At 45.2% G+C, this 17516-nt stretch overlaps 1 protein-coding gene across 2 annotated transcripts in view; it reads right to left on the bottom strand.

Annotated features, from left to right (window-relative positions):
• GLDN (gliomedin) overlaps nucleotides 1-1138 on the bottom strand; it is an 80311-nt gene extending 79173 nt beyond the window's left edge. The window contains exon 1 of one of the 2 annotated variants that reach the window (XM_039492324.1): nucleotides 1012-1138. The gene's annotated coding sequence lies outside the window, so the exon portion shown is untranslated. The remainder of the gene's footprint in view (nucleotides 1-1011) is intronic. The other variant, XM_039492325.1, reaches the window with a different exon arrangement.
• Between the last annotated feature and the right edge of the window lie 16378 nt (nucleotides 1139-17516).

The raw sequence follows: 17516 nt of genomic DNA on the forward strand, positions 1-17516 counted from the left end.
TGTGGATAATCTTGCCATGCAGGAATATTAAATAAAGTTAATTGATTATGTATTAGGTTACAGCCTGGAAATAGGCAGAGCTGAAGTTATGGATCCAGAGCTGGAATGTTTGGTTCAAAACCAAATCAGGGCTTAGGGTTTTTGATGGTGCTGAAACCTGTAAGCTGTTCTTTAAATCAATTGATCTTAAGAACTCCCCACCATTTTAAATGGGAGAAACCTCACAAGAGGGGTTCCCTATTCTTGGGCAGAAATCTTATCAGAATGGCCATTTTCTGGAAATTTCAGCCACCTCTCAACCAGAACCAGAAAGCTGCAGCTTCAGATCTGACCTAGAATTTGAAACAACCCTCAAATGCCTCTGATTTTGGCTTCTCTCTAATAAAGGCAGTTCTGATCCAAAACATTTCACATATTGTAAAGGAGCCAAGTTGGCATGGGGGGGGGACGGGACAAAAATACAGCTCCACCGTACTAAAGCCTCATTATGTATAAAAAGCCCCAACATGAAAAACAGTTGGTCACTTCAAAAGTTAAGTTAAAGAATACAAAAGCAGGGATAATTTCCTAAATTCATTGTTCACATATGTGAGTATATGAACCCTGTAGGCAGGGTGAGGGCAAAGGAACTTAACTGAGGTCCTGAGTGATAAAATTTCCATTGGCTTTGGTGGGAGCAGGGATGGATCCTGGGTCTTGTTTACTTGACCATTAGGATGACTTTTTAATGTGGCTCTTTCATATAGCTGTTGCTCCTTCTAAGTTAGCTACAGTAGACTAGTTTAGAATTTAGTTAGTAATAGTGGCTTATTATATCTATCTGAATATCCACCTGTCTACACCAGGGTCAGGTCCACAGTGTCCAGGCAACTTTCAAAAAAGTACTTAAAAATTAGGTCTTCTGTTTCTCTTCCTCCCCTTTCCCAATTAGCAGGAGTTTGCCACCTCCTCTCTCCCTCCTCATTCCACACCCATCTCGAAGTGAAAGCTAAGACAAAGAATGAGACTTACATTTCATTCTGAAGGCAGAGAGATTCAGGATCATACTGCTCTCTTTCATGAGTGAATTCCATAGACAAGGACCTGATGCCAAGAAGGCTCCATATCCCAAGCTTACAAATCCATTCTTGTGCTTGACAATTCTGTTGTTCCATGGAACACAGCTGTTGTAGGATGCTGTGGTCATGAAGAGGGAGGCAGTCTTGCAAGTAGCTCAGACATATTTCTGGTAGCTTGAAAAATGCCTTTTATGCCTGTTTAGAAAGTAGATTTGGAAAATCTATTGCAATATATTTTGTAAATCCCTTCTACTTTATGGATTGTGGACCAGTTACACTATCACAAATCCTTCAATTGTGCTCATGATGTGTCAGACAACCACATTAAGTCCCCCCCTTTTTTTTGAGCCTCCTCCATCCCCCAAAATGTGTCAGGATTCCACACACCTCAAATTAGCTGATTTTATTTTTTAAGAGAACCCACATGTACAGTATACAGTAAACTGTGCAAAATGTCAGGATAGAAGGAAAACTGCAACCACAGATGCTAAATCTCTTCACACCTCTTTGGGGGAGAGTGGCAGTAGAAACGTGAACAAAAGACATAACAATAAGGACAATCATTAAAATTTTGATCACGTTATGATACAGTATTGTCTGAGCTCTCGCAAGGCCACCGTAGATAAACCATTAATGATGGCATTGTACAGATAATGTCATGTGCAGCAGATATCTTTTTGTGGAATGAATGAATGGCGTCTCAGAGTGTCTTCTGATGATAGAATGTAAAATAGTGACATTCACGGCAACCATGACAAAAAAAACCTAAGTGAAGCCATTCAACTTGAATTAACTACACTGAAATTATCGTACGATTTTATTTACATTTGAATAGTTTTTTGTGATAATGAAGATAGCAAGTAGACTTGTTTACTCTGTCAACTGATAGCCTCACCAATTAAAAAAATGTACTGTTGAGCTTTATTTTGCTTATGGCATTAGCCTTGTGAAAAAGACAATACAACCATGAATGAAAATGCATAAAACAGACCCTGTCCTAAAGAAACATAATTTATAATTACATTGATGCAATAAAACCACTAAACATCCATCATAACAGCAAACTAATTAGAATTTGTCTCCTTTTAAGGCCATAAATGGCCCTACGTGGAACTGCACTCCAGAGATTGTATAACATAACATACAATGATTCTTCATCTTTTATTGTCCATTTCAGAGTACAGTGACTGACTAAAGAGCATAATAATCATGAGCCACTATTTGGAGAATAGTGGAAGTGATACAGCATTCTGTTTATCCATCTGTCCAATCTTGAAGGGGATTTGGGTTTTATCTTTATTATGGTTAAACACTGGGGTACATCCTGCTCCTTGTGAACATCCCAAGTAAGGCTATGAACAAGGAAATTCCTTGGTTGTCAGAGGTACTGAATCTTTCCCCTTCAGTCCCAGGCTACAAGGCTGCATTGGATCTGTTCCACAGCTGCCAATATAGCATGGAATTTGCAAAGGCCTCAGTGGTTGCTGTGCCACTCACATCACAGGGGACTTGCATTGTCATGGATACATTTGCTACACCTTGCCTAGAAACCTCCTCACCGGGTGGAGTGCGAGGAGCCCCTACAGAGCACAAAGCTACAGCACATAGAAGAGTATGCAGCCTCTGCATGGATTCCCGTAGCCTTTCCACCAATAGTAGTAAATATTTATATTATGATAGTGCATGGATCAGGACTGGGGCCCCATCGTTCTGGGTGATGTACAAAGAGAAAAGAAACAATCCTGGTCCTGAAGAGTTGATAGTCTAAAGAAAGCTTGGGGAATAGGAACAAAAATTGGCCCACTGTATTGCAACATCTGTAAACAGCTTTTAAAAATGTCACTAACTTAATCCATGGTAGATTGATTGCAATGGAAAATTAAATTCTGTTTACTCACTAAAACAGCAGAAAAAGTCTACAGTGGAAATTCAAGCATTCCCACAATCCCACACCAACGTACCATATGTCAGACTCCTGACTTGTACGAATCTCATCCTCTAAGAGTGAGAAAATTCCCCCTCCCACACATTCAGTTGTTGGTTTGTAGAGACTGTCCAAAAGAATGCTAGTAAGTAGAGTTTCAGTTTATGTGGAGGGGGTTCCATGGGGACCTTTGGGTCAAATTTTCAAAAGTGTGTGCTCAATTCACACATGCATTAGAATTTGCATCAGTGGAAGCCTGGCACATGAAAGAATGCTTAAATTTAGCCCATGTTCTTTAGGAACTAGACTGAAATGGTCAATTTAATTCATACAAGCCACAGATCAGCTGTCGTATCTGTCAAAATTTACCAGTGCAGCCATAGTTCAAACTAACAGCAAAGAGATGAAAGACTCAGTATCCTAATGATCATCCCAGGCTATCCTGTTCCCCTCAAAAATACTCTTGATTGCTCAATTACTGGGGCAGAGGATGGATGCAGACAGAGCAAGGCACACCATCTTGCTTAAATAATCCTCTTATATAGATTTTTTTAATTGTTATTGTGCAAAAATGTAACTGTATATTTCAATTCATTCTACTCTCAGTGGCATACACTGGAAAATGGAGCAGGCTTTGTCTGACATAAACAATGCTGAAAGCTGAATTGAGTGCTGAGACAATTGAGGATGAGCTGTGTGTAAGATAAAGGACAAATCTTCCTCTCATGATGTTAATGGAAAAAATGAGCCTGATTTTTAAGCTAATCAAATTTTGCTCTCTATGTGAATTCTTAGAAATGTGAAAATATAAACCTTTTCACTGTACATGTTAAGGGAAAGAAAAAAAGACTGCTGTGTCCTTATACCTTTCAATGAAAACCAATAGATTTGACTATATTATTATCTGCCAAGATGGGGATTCAACATGTGGATTGAACATACTTATTTTAGGATTCTCCTGCCGGCTGGAAGCTGTTTATGTGGATTGGACAAGATCATCCTTTGGATTCTGACAGATGGTGAAGAACAGATGAACTGTTCAGCAAGATGGATCAGCACCTCACCAAATGCTGCTTGAAGCATGGTTTCTTGTACTTTTCTCTGGAGTATCTGGTCCTGGCTACTGTTGGTGACAGGACACTAGACTAGATGGACCACTGGTCTGATACAGTTTGGTGATTCCTGTGAGGACCATCATTGTCTTACTGTGGCTGTTACTTTGTTTTAAAATGTTAAAAGACCCCCTTCAGCATATGAGAAGGAGATTCCGAGTTTTGAATCATATTAAGTCCTGTTCTATTCACCTTGGAAGGAACCGCTCATGCATGTTTGAAATGTCTTTGCAATATTTATGGGACAGCTCCAGCAATAAGTGCATCTAATTCTGTACACACCTTCACAAATATGAAGTAATTCCAGAGTTTATATCAGTGAATGAAACTGATGTCTGAATCTGGCCCATTCCATTTCTGCATAGAGGAACTGAGCTGTTTAAATTATAGACAGAAAAAGGACAATTTTGGTCTTGTTTACATTCAGGAGAGATCAGTCTTTTCATGGGAAGAAACCACACATACCCATTTAAAATACACTAGAAAGATTCATAACATTAGTATTTATAAATATGTATCCCATGATGCAAGACCTGAGTGGAAAGATGCTTACTGGAGAAAGCAGTGAAATAAATATCCAGACATGTTGGCAAAAGGACTTGAACAATAAGAAATTCAATTCAAATGAAACGATGTCAATAGAAACATAAGAAATGCATACTTTTACCAAAACAGCAACCAATAGAAAACAAAGAAATCAGTGTCACAGATTGTACATTACACATTACTAGGATAAGTGAAATAAAGTACAGAAGGACATGACAGGAACAAACATCCAAATGTTTCACTATATAGGGTAACATCTAAAAAGCAGCAATTTTACATAAAGATAAGCCTGCTGTGGGAAAAAAGTAAAATCTGCCTACAGAACATCAAGTAATTCTTTAGCTAAGCAAATTGTAGGTAAAAACAAGGGCCAGATCCTTGGCCTCTCTAAAGTTCCCTTTGTGCCACTACAGCAGCATAAGTGGACTTAAAAGCTACCTTAAGAAACCAGCTAGGGATTCCTGTAATGCAGGGGTAGGCAACCTCTGGCACGTGTGCCGAAGGCGGCTCACAAGCTGATTTTCAGTGGCACTCACACTGCCCAGGTCCTGGCCACCAGTCTGGAGGGCTCTGCATTTTAATTTAATTTTAAATGAAGCTTCTTAAACATTTTTAAAACCTTATTTACTTTACATACAACAATAGTTTAGTTATATATTATAGACTTCTAGAAAGAGACCTTCTAAAAATGTTTAATTTAAGGTTTTGCGTGCCGGTAATACATTTAGAGTGAATAAATGAAGACTCGGCACAGCACTTCTGAAATGTAATTTCACTGCAGTCAAGTGAGTACTACCTAATATAAGAGTTGCAAGAGTAAATTAATACATACAAAGTAAAGGCTCAGCCAGATGCTATTTTGGAATAGCTGGTTTTAATGGTAGGTCATAAATTAATAACCAGAGTGATAAACAGCTTCTTCTAAAATAAAAATGCTTAATGTCTGTAAATAGGCACAACTTACACTGCACAAAGAAAATTACTCAACACCATCCCCATGTCTCACTATCCTAAGCAAGTCATGAAATGATGTTTGAGGAGGACCATGGCTAAGAATCACTGAAAAACAGAATCAGTACACTGGCAGCTAAAGCATACTTTCCCAGAAGATTACACAGAATTCCCCCAAACAAACACTTGTTAGTAAAACCAAAGATGTATCAGAGAGGAAAGTTGATCCAAAGGGGAAAATTAAAAACAGAACCAATTCAAACAGCATGACTGCAACAGCCCATTCATAATCCAGGCCAGGGAAATAAAAGCAATTGATAAAAGCCTACGACACAAGATAAATCTGCCAAGATTCACTCACCACATCATTATAATAGCATTGGCAACTGAAAAAAAAACAATGTCAAAGATGTGAGTTTTATAGCAACTATCAAGAAAGGTCACTGCTTCTTACAACGTATCCTTGCAATTAGGAGTTCAGAAGGTGTCAAGAGATTCTGGGAGAATCCTTATCAAAGCCACAAGGCAGGAATAAATATTTAATATTTTTAATGAATACTGGTCCAGATTCTCTGATGTGCAGAAGGTGGCATAAAGCAGCATTAAAGCTAGTTTTGACAGTGGAGGATTCCTGCAGCATAGGAAAATTCCTTAGTGATATAAAACCACTGTGGCAATTCTTATGCCACCACCCTACTAGCCACCAGTGTAAGGAAATAACCAAAGGAAAGGGGCTGTGGCCAGAACATCTCTATGCCCCATAGATCGCAGACTATCAGGAGGGTCCCTTGCAGCAATAGGCACTTGAGTATTAAGTACCCTTTGAGCTGTGCAGAACCCACCTTGAATGCAGCCCAGGATTTTGGCCCTTATAATTATTTAATCAAGCAGGTACTATACAAATCAACAAACAATTAATTATACCCAGTTTTAGTTCCCGAGGTATGATTTGGCAACAATCAAGGTATTTCAATCAATCAGAAAATTGCTGTGTGTTCACTTTTCCCGGACATTCGAGCAGTAAAATTTTACTAGCACCGATGCTAGGAGTACATTGAGTACTAAGTACTAGCAAGTGAACTGATCACAAGCAATACAGAGCCTTAAAAAAATTGCAAAAGAAGTGAGTCAGTTAAATTAAGATGATGTATAAATAAGTGAAAATTGGAGTTTGATCATAGAATGTCCACAAAAAGAAAAATAGTGTCATTAGACAAATTAGTATATTGTTATAATATATGTCATATAATTCAATCAGCTCAAGTTTGACCCCAGTAGATATACTATGAAGTTATTTCATAATAAAAAGCACCATCCAAATAAAATGAAGGACAATGATGCAAAGATATAATTGGAGGACAGACAGACTATAATGCTGGTAATATTATTAAAGACAATAGTAATATCCTAAATTGAGAAGATCCATTTAAGAACAATCTAAAGAGCTTCTTGATGAACCGGTCCTGTTTTTGTCTTCAATATCTATTATGAATACCCTGGAAGTTGATCTTTTCATATACTCAGAAAAGTTATAGTTTCCTTTGATAACCAATCAAATAATAGTTGACAGCTAATGTAGTCATATTCAGGGCAAAGTCATCATGGACTTGTATGCTACATTAACTAAATGGTCGACTTGAGCTGATATATCATTGGATGTATCCACAGTGCTTGTTAACAGATCACTACTAACGTGCCTCTTGGAATCACCAGACCAGAAAATTATATCACCAGATTGCTAATAATATTAATTATTGTTGTTAATATTACTACTACATAGCCCCTAATCAATCCCCTTTGAACTAGACACTGTACAGACATGTAAAATACAAGACAGTCTCTGCTCCAAGAGCTTACAGTCTTCCTTTAAGATAAGATGCAACAGGTGGATGAAGCAAATAAACAGGCATGGAGGAGTGGGAGGATGGGATAATGGTAATTTCAATATGTTTTTGCACAGAGCAGCTGTGTGCAAAATTTGTAGGCAAACATGCCTCTTGGATTTCTCCACTAAAGAAGGCACATTCCTAACATTACTTTTAAAGAGCCAGGATTTGCTACTGAGTATCCCTGAAAAAGTCGAGACTTGGGTGCTGTATTAAGAAAATGTTTTAGGAAAAAAAAACATTTGTTTCTTGGTCACATATGTCTTCATTTTCAGATGAGGAAGTAGGCACATCTGTGCAGATCTCAAAATGGCACATGGGTAGAACACGACATTCAAAATCTTCTGGGAATACAGGATGTAGGGGGCCACCTTTGGCAGAATATTCAATTCCCATCCAGGCACTGTGGATACTGCCCACATCAACAGTGAATAATTTGGCATATTCAACTCTGGGAAGCACCGTTTCAGAGCTATGTTGTCAGTGTTTCTGTTCCTTGTCTACATAAATAAAAGGATTTGAAGGAGCCCCAAGAGGGAAAAGAAATGCCATGAATCATGATTTGAATACTATTGGTTTTGTAAGCAAATTGATTTACTTTCACCACAGTTCAAAAAGACTTACAAAGAGTTAGTGTGTGTGACTGTGGACAGAGTCATAAGAAGATGTACGCGCCAGGAACCAGAAATTATAACCACAATGGGTCTGTTTATCAAAAGTCCCGAGCACCCACGACTTTCACTGACTTCATTTGGGGATGCAGGTGCTCAGCATTTCTGAAAACATTTCCTTAAAACAGCACCCAAGTCTGGACTGTTATTGACAGCAGCAAAGGTTAAGACATTTCTGCAACAATAACCTCAATGTTCGTACAACTGAGGTATTATGTCTACTACAGAGCATATACAAACCCCAAATACCCAAGTGTAGTGAGTCGGCCTGGCTCCCGGCCGCACCGGAGAGAGAGGAACCAGAACAGCCACCTCAGTGGGCGGAGCCATCACCACCTGTCCCCGCCCCCCGGAAGTCAAGGGGCGGGACCCTGCCCGAGCTCCTGCTAGACCGAGCCTTCCCGAGCCAGGTATCCGAGCCAGGTACCCGGAGGTGGACGGACCGAGCCTTCCCAGAGCCAGGTATCCAGAAGAGGACTGGCGAGGAGCTGTTGGAGCATTCCCGACCCAAGTCCGGAGGAGCTGCCTGAGCTAGCCGGCTCTCAGCACGGCGAGGAGCCCATGGTGTTGGATCCAGCGCCTGACCCCAGAGAAGAGCAGGTACCCGAGGAGGGGAGATGGAGCCCGTAGCCGACCCTGGAGCGGGGTAGCCGACCCCTGTCAGGCTGAGGGCACTGACATGCCCATGTCAGTGTGTGTTGTCAGGACCCCCCTGACCGGCGGCAGTAATAGCGCTACTAGGGGCCCGGGCTGGGACACAGTGGTGTGGGTGGGCCTGTGTCCCCTGCCACCCCACTCACGGGTGGCAGACTCCCTCCCCAGCGTTCAGGCAAAGAAGCCTGCACTTACCTGCTGTGGCTCAGCGCCTGACACAAGGGCCTGAGCCTCAGCTCCTGCTACAAGGACCTGAGCCCTGAACTGGTATTACTGCTCAGCTCCTGTTGAAGTATTGTTGGGCCTGGGCCTCCTGAGACTGATGCCGCTGCTCAGTTCCTGAGGCAAGGACCTGAGCCCTGAACTGGTATTACTGCTCAGCTCTGCTACAAGGACCTGAGCCCCTTGAAGTATTGTTTGTTGCCTGATTAAGGGCCTGGGCCTCCTGAGACTGATGCCGCTGCTCAGTTCCTGAGGCAAGGACCTGAGCCCTGAACTGGGATTACTGCTCAGCTCCTGCTGCAAGGACCTGAGCCCTTGAACTATTGTTTGCTGCCGACGGAGGGCCTGGGTTTATCTCAGTGACCCTGTGTGCTCAGCCCGGACTGAGGTCTGAGCTTAGAACTGTTATTGCCCGCCCTGACTGAGGGCGTGGGCTTATTGATTGCTTGCCTTTTGTTCAGCCGGAGACTGATAACAACTGAGAGGCCGTAGTGAGTCGGCCTGGCTCCGCCGCGCTTGAGAGAGAAATGGACCTGTCCCAGCTCCTGGCCCTCATGACGGAGAGACAGGAGCAACAGCAGGCGCCCAGTCGCGACAACAACAAGAGCAACAGGCCGCCAACCAGCAACAGCAGCAGCAGCAGCTCATCCAAGACCTGGTGACCCAGCACCAGGACTTCCAGAGGCAATGACCTGGGCAGAGAGAAGGCCCAGCCGGCCCCCCCGGCCCGCCCCCCACCCCCACGCGCTGAGATGATGGGACCCAGCGACGACCCAGAGGCCTTTCAATTATGTCCGGAGCTCGGCCTCGGATGGTGGCCCAAGAGCTCCTGGGCGGGTGTTACAGCCCGGCGTCGAGTGCGGCCGAACGTCAGAGGAGCTGATGGAACAGGTAATCCTGGAACAGTTCACATCCATACTGCAGCGCCTCCGGAGACCCACCGGACCCGGTTCCCACAGCGGGAACACCCGGGCCCGGACGGGGCGAGGAGCAGACCTGGGGCCCTGCTTCTCCTGTGGAGGGCCAGGTCTACTGGAGAAGGGCGTGCCCGGCATTCGCAAGTGGCCAAAATCACTGTGCCCGTGATCGGCCAAACCTGGGCCGCAGGCTGATAGCCGTCTAGGGACAATTCAGCTGCAGATTGATGGGGTCACCCGGCTGATGACCGTGGCCTTGCACCACGGCTGGCGTCCCGGTGATTTTGGGCGGGACTGGCGTTTTTTTCCCCCCCACGCCGCCACGCCAAGGGCTGCCCACGGGTCATGCCAGCAGGCAGGAGTCCGACCAGGCCAAGCCGACGGGAGGACCTGAAGGTGTGGCCCCAGGAGTTGGGAAGGATCCTCGGCGCCCACGGACTTCTGCCGAGATCAGCGGGCCGACCCACATTCAAGCAGATCTATGACCAGCTGGCCACAGGAGCGCCTATGTATCGCGTCGAAGGACCCGCACGGGGGATACACGAAACTCAACTTCGTGCCCCAGTGTCACCGACGAGCAGTCATGAAGCTGGCCTATACCAGGAGGTAAAGAACTATTGCAGTTCTTGCCCGGAATGCCAGAACTCCTAAGGCACCGTTAGTCCGATGCTTTAAAAACCCCCCCTTGACCGTGTGGCCATGGACCTGGTAGGGCCTCTTTCAATATATTTTAGTCATCATGGACTATGCTACCAGGTTCCTGAAGCAATCCCTCTCCGAGCATCACCGCCCGCACCATCGCAGATGAACTGGTGAAGGTCTAGATCCTTACAGACCAGGGGACTAATTTTACATCACGGCTGCTCCAGCAGGTCTGCGACATCCTGGGGATAGAGCACCTGCGGACGTCTGTCTATCACCCTCAAACTGATGGGTTGGTGGAAAGATTCAATCGGACGCTGAAGGAGATGCTGCAAGTTTCCCCAGGAGGATCTTTTTGAACTGCTTGGATCTTATGAGGAAACTTTGGGAACAAGCCCTCCCAGCTCAGGGCCTCAAACACAGGCCCAGACTTAAAACGAACGCCAGACCTGAGACTTTTCAACGGGGATCGCGTATTACTCCTCCTTCCTCCGATGAATCAAAGATTCTGGCCGGTGGCAGGGCCATATGAGGTGGTCCGGAAGGTAGGCCCGTTACGTATGAAATTAATCAGCCGGACCGAAAAAGAAGATCCAGCGGTACCATGTCAACCTCCAAAACCCTGGCGGGAGGCGCAAGGGTTGCTGATTAACCCTACCCGCCTGAACCAGAAAGAGGGGCCCCAGGTCGCCGCCCAGAGGGACCCCGCGAGCCCCAGCTTGGGGAGACATTAACAGAGACAGCACAGCCAGGTTCTACCACCTTGGTGCAGCATGATCCAAACCGAGCCTGGGGTAGTGATCTGATTGAGCCATAGCCCTGTGGCTGGTAGAAGCCCGATGGCTCCCAGCGGTTCTGCATTGACTTATCCCATGCCTCGGATCGACGAGCTGTTGGCCGCTTAGGGGCGCCTGCTATGTCACCACCGGCAGATCCCCTGGAACCAGCCTCCGGGAGAAGACTGCCTTTGCCACACCCACGGGCCTGTACCATTTTACTAGGATGCCCTTGGCCTCCATGGGGCCCCGTTTCAGCGCCTGATGGACCGCCTCCTCCAGCCGCATCAGGACTATTTAGATGATGTTGTCATTTACAGTCCTCGATGGGAGAACCACTTAGAAAGGGTCGCAGCTGTCCAAGAAATGTCGCATTGGTTGGCAAGAGACCACGCCTGGGGGTATACTATCGGACATGGGCAGGTAAAACCTCTTATTGGCAAGGTCCAGGCCATTGCCAGTTTCTGGGACTGGCTGGTATTACAGACGGTTTATTCCCAGTTTCGCCACGATTGCCGCCCCTAACAGGGCTCCTGACAAAAGACAGTCGTGAAATGGACGATACTCCAAGGCGAGCCTCTGCGCGAGCGGTCCTGTACAGTCCTGATGAGCTTCCCCGGAGAAAAAAACTATGCCGTGTCGAAAGGAAGCCCTTGCTGTGAAGTGGGCCTGTGAAGCCTACGGTACTACATCTGGGAGCCCCCTTCACCCTGGTCACCGACCCTCTCCGCCCTCAGTGGGTGGCCCGCATGAAGGACCATAATGCGGGTGCAACGGTGGTATAACCAGCCTTGAGGGGGCCGTAGTGAGTCGAGAGAGGAACCAGAACAGCCACCTCAGTGGGGGGCCTGCCTGCCGGCTCCTGCTAGACCGAGCCTTCCCGAGCCAGGTATCGCCAGGTACCCGGAGGTGGACGGACCGAGCCTTCCCAGAGCCAGGTATCCGGAAGAGGACTGGCTGCCTGAGCTAGCCGGCTCTCACGGCGAGGAGCCCATGGTGTTGGATCCAGCGCCTGACCCCAGAGAAGAGCAGGTACCGAGGAGGGGAGATGGAGTGGAGCCGGGGTAGGACATGCCCATGTCAGTGTGTTTGCGTCAGGACCCCACTGACCGGCGCAGTAATAGCCGCTACTAGGGCCCGGGCTGGGACACAGTGGTGTGGGTGGGCTGGTCCCCCTGCCACCCCACTCACGGGTGGCAGACGGGCCTGAGCCCTATATTGGGGTGACTACTCAGCTCCTGCTACAAGGACCTGAGCCCTGAACTGGTATTACTGCTCAGCTCCTGCCCTTGAAGTACTGCCCCCTGAAGTATTGTTTGTTGCCCCTGGGCCTCCTGAGACTGATGCCGCTGCACCTGAGCCCTGAACTGGTATTACTGCTCAGCTCGGGCCTGGGCCTCCTGAGACTGATGCCGCTGCTCAGTTCCTGAGGCAAGGACCTGAGCCCTGAACTGGGATTACTGCTCAGCTCCTGCTGCAAGGACCTGAGCCCCTTGAACTATTGTTTGCTGCCCCGCCCTGACGGAGGGCCTGGGTTTATCTCAGTGACCCTGTGTGCTCAGCCCGGACTGAGGGAGGAGCTTAGAACTATTATTTGCTGCCCGCCCTCTGCTAGAACTGTTATTTGCTGCCCCCGCCCTGACTGGTTCAGCCCGCCTGAGGGCGGAACCCTGACCTTTCGGAGACTGATAACGAACTGAGGCGACTGTTACACCAAGACATAGCGTTTCTCAAAATTGTCCTATGACTTGGTCTCTTATCCACATGATAAAAGAATGCTAGTACTCAAATGCTAAGGAGGAAATTTTAAAAATACTATTATAAATAAATGCTAATGTATGGATGCACATGCCTGAACGCTTCCAGATGCTTTAAGAAAATATATAGCTCACCACTTCCCTATCTTGCAGAGTGCTGTGAGGTTACATTCATTAATGTTTGGAGATGCTCATAGATATGGTGGTGTGGAGTACTATAGAAAGACAAATAAAACATTTTTGCAGTGGTAATTTTTTATGTAAGAAAGCTTCACTCCACGCTAGCCTCAATCTGGAAGTGTGCACTGTGTCACAAACATTTTCTTTAAAAGGCAGCATTAATGCTGTGTGGTGTTTTGGCTGCTATTAATGTTTTAACTGTAACATCTTTGGAAACAAAGGTGATTAATCAATACTACTCAGTGAACCATACTACAGTCCTGAATCCTAATCCCCCTCCTTTTGTATGGTATCAAGGTAATGCTGCCTTACAAACAAACAATCTGTTATTTATTTCCTTTTACATTTTATTCCTCCTTTATCTCCTCCATTTAGCAACCACCTCTTTTCTTATGCAAGGACACCTCAATTATTCCCGACTCACTTTCTGTAACATGGTAAAAATACATTTCTGGCTTCCTGACTTGTGACACCTTCCTCTTTCGAAAATGTAGAGATGTGTATTGGAATATCAGTTTTGTAGCACCTTTCATCTGCAATGTGCGCTTTATCAACAATAGGCCCTGCCTGCAGTCTTTACTCAGGCAAAAAGGTTTAATTCAGTTTCCTTCCCATTCTCCCCTCAGAAGGGAGGAATTTCTAACCTTGCAAGTGGGAAAAAAGATGGGAGTAGAAGGTGATATGGCCTATCTGCAGAGATACTTGGCTTGAACCTCCCATGGTTTAACTGGAGGCTGTCACTACATCCCCCTCAGGAGTCCAGGCTATCTTTGACTATCCCCTCCTCTTGCACCTCAGCCCCCTCTCTCTCCAAAAGCATAGTGTGACGGGGAATTGCAGTCAGAAGGGAGTATGCCACATGCAGCTCTAGTGCCACCTTTCCTCACCTAGACATGCCCCTTCTGATCCACACAGGCCCAACAATTCAGTACAGAGAAGGAACCTCAGCGGGTTCCAGGGGAAGCTTTCATATGAGCTGTGGATCCCCACTTCCATGCTTCACTGCCTAGTTCTGCGGGTGTTAGCTCTCTTCTGCCAGTGCCAGAGGAAGAGGGCATCCAGCTTTCAACGTGACAATCACTTTCTGGAAGATGCTGCACCCAATTATTTTGGAACAATTGTAATCACTGCTGATTACTCCTTTTATTCCACAGATATCTGAATATATACTTAGACTTATTCCATGTCTATTCAATCCACTGCAAGTTTTCACAAAACGTGAAGTGTTGATCCGTACAGTTGCCAACTTCAGTCTGGTATCCCAGCAACCAAAATTTTAAATGGATACATTAAAAAATTTCAAAAAGGTATAATCAAGAAGAACATCACAGGAGAAATATACACAGCTGGTGGCACAGCAACAAGATGAATTAAGATGATTTCTACCTACCCACTACTCTTCCTAAATGTTAATATTTGGATAAGTTAAATGTAAGACATTCAAATCACATTTTTAACAGAGAACATTGTTAAAGGCAGATTACTTCTCTGATTCTCGGATATATATAGTCTCATACCTTTTTCTTTTACAGATTTCTGCCTCTAATTACATACAATTCTGCATTGTTGATGCAATCTAATATCTGATTTTTGATTCATTTTGTTTTTCATTTTTGTTTCCTTTTTTTGGTCTCAATTCTAAAAAGATATTTAACCCTGACCGCAGATTTTGTAATTTCCTGGTCTGTCAATTAAAGGAACTGGATCTGTACAAGAAATAGCCACTGTAAAATATCTTTTGTGTATGGCCTCATAATAGGGCTTATGGAATTTGGCACCTTTATTCTTATTCAGCCTTCATCATTTGTGATAATATTCCAACAACGTAGGGAAGGTTTATATGAAATTCCTTATTTCTGTTTATTTGCTTCTGTTCTTATTACTACTAGATTTATTACTCCTTTTATGTGATTTACTCCACTCACATGACCTGATTAAATCTCATTTTTGTTAACAGTCCTTTTTGGCAGATGATTCCTCTGTGCTTAGATATCAGCCATACAATGTACATGTTGCTACACCAAAGTGCAGTTTTTTATCCAGAGCATGTTCTTTCTGATCAAAGCAGCATTAACAGAAATCTAGAGATTGCAATTTTGGATCACACAAGGAGTCATTTAGTTCAGTACCCTGTTACGGATTCAAGGAATGAGGAAGATGTAAGAAACACCACAAAGGAAAATTATAGAATAACTTCCCCACATGGAAAGTTTATGCTTAGCTCCCTACAATTAGTTGTTGGCTTATGCCCTGAAGTATGAGAGTTTAGGGCAGGGGTCGGCAACCTTTCAGAAGTGGTGTGCCAAGTCTTCATTTATTCACTCTAATTTAAGGTTTGTCGTGCCAGTCATACATTTTAATGTTTTTAGAAGGTCTCTTTCTATAAGTCTATAATATATAACTAAACTATTGTTGTATGTAAAGTAAATAAGGTTTTTAAAATGTTTAAGAAGCTTCATTTAAAATTAAATTAAAATACAGAGCCCCCTGCACCGGTGGCCAGGACCCAGGCAGTGTGAGTGCCACTGAAAATCAGCTCACGTGCCGCCATCGGCACACGTGTCATAGGTTGCCCACCCCGGTTTAGGGCCTGATCCAAAGCCCATTTAAATGGACAGAAGTCTTCCCAATGAATTCAATAGGCTTTAGCTCATGCACTTTTTTCCCTTCTAATTTTTTCAACCCTATCTAATGTAACTGTGGATTGTTCTCTTTACTGATTTAAATGCCCAGCTCTTCTGCAAAGTTCTCAGCTTCAGTGATACCTTGTGGCAATAAGTTCCATGGGCTAATGATGCTCTATGAAAAAAGTATGTTCTTTTACCAGTTTCAAATATGCTGCCTTTGAGTTTCATTGAGTGGCCTCTTGTTCTTGTGTTATGAGAAAGGGAAAACAGAAGTGTATGATTTCCCTTCTCTAAACTGTTATTTTGAATATCTCTTATGTCCTCTCCAATTCATCTCCCTTCTAAACAAAACAGGCCCACTCTTTTCAGTCTCTCCTATGGAAATCTTTCCATGCCTCTAATTATGTTGGGCACTTACCTCTGAGCCCTCAATCTCTCTCTATACTTTTTGAAATAGGTTAATTGGAACTGAACACAATATTCCAGATAAGCACATACCTTTGATTTCTACAATGGCATTATGAAATTCGGTATTTTTCTATAGTAATTTGACATATTTCCAGGATAGCAAAGGTACTCATTTAGCTTTGACTCAATCCCTATTTTTTCAAGTCACATGCCCTTTTTGATGTCAGCAGTTCTTCTTAAAAGCAAACGTTGTGGTGTAAGTAAGTTGGTAGATATCAATAGACCGAGTAGGAGGTTCTGCATTATACAGTAACTCCTCACTTAAAGTCGTCCCGGTTAACATTGTTTTGTTGCTGATCAGTTAGGGAACATGCTCGTTTAAAGTTGTGCAATGCCCCCTTATAACGTTGTTTGGCAGCCGCCTGATTGTCAACTGCTTGCAGGAAGAGCAGCCCGTGGGAGCTAGCTGGTAGGGGCGGCTAGGAGGCAGCAGGCACCAACAAACCTGCCAAGGCCAAATGGTGCTAGGGGGGGTGGGGGGTGGGGTGTGGGGTGCAGTCAGCGGTGCGGCGTCATGGGGAGGACCCGGCGGGCTGCGACGCCGACCGGCGCAGGCATGCGGAGGGAGGCGGCGCCCGCCCGCGGCGCTGGACCTCCCGCAGCGCAGGGACGGCGGGCGCTGCAGCGCCGCCGCGGACCGAAACACCGCCCACAGTGCGCGCGGGAGAGTCGTCCCGCCCCCCCGAGCCGGGGAATAGGGACCGGCGGCGGACCGGGGAAGGCGGCGCGCAGCACACCGCGCTGCCTGGGGCAGCCTATTTTCTAGAGCCGCCCCTGCTTGGAACCAGGGTGGACCGGCAGCCCCCATCAGCTCCCTTATCAGCTCTCTGCTCCCCTAAGTTCCCTGTGCGGCAGCCACCCAGCAGGCTATCAATCGGCAGCAGTTCAGCTGTTCCTCCCCACACTGCCATGTGCTGCTCCTGCCCTCTGCCTTGGAGCTGCTCCCCCATAGGGCATGCAGCTTTTTCCCTGCACCCCACCAACTTGTTTGGCTATAGTTGAAGGAAATGGGAGCTTTACCTGTGTTAGGTATATGGGGGAATCAGTGACACAGAGCCAGATAGTGTTTTCTAGGCTCTTTTCTCATTTGTTTTAGTGAAATCTTTATTTTTCTTGTTACCTCTT

Source organism: Mauremys reevesii, linkage group 10 (assembly GCF_016161935.1).
Source record: "Mauremys reevesii isolate NIE-2019 linkage group 10, ASM1616193v1, whole genome shotgun sequence".
Taxonomy (NCBI): Eukaryota; Metazoa; Chordata; order Testudines; family Geoemydidae; genus Mauremys; species Mauremys reevesii.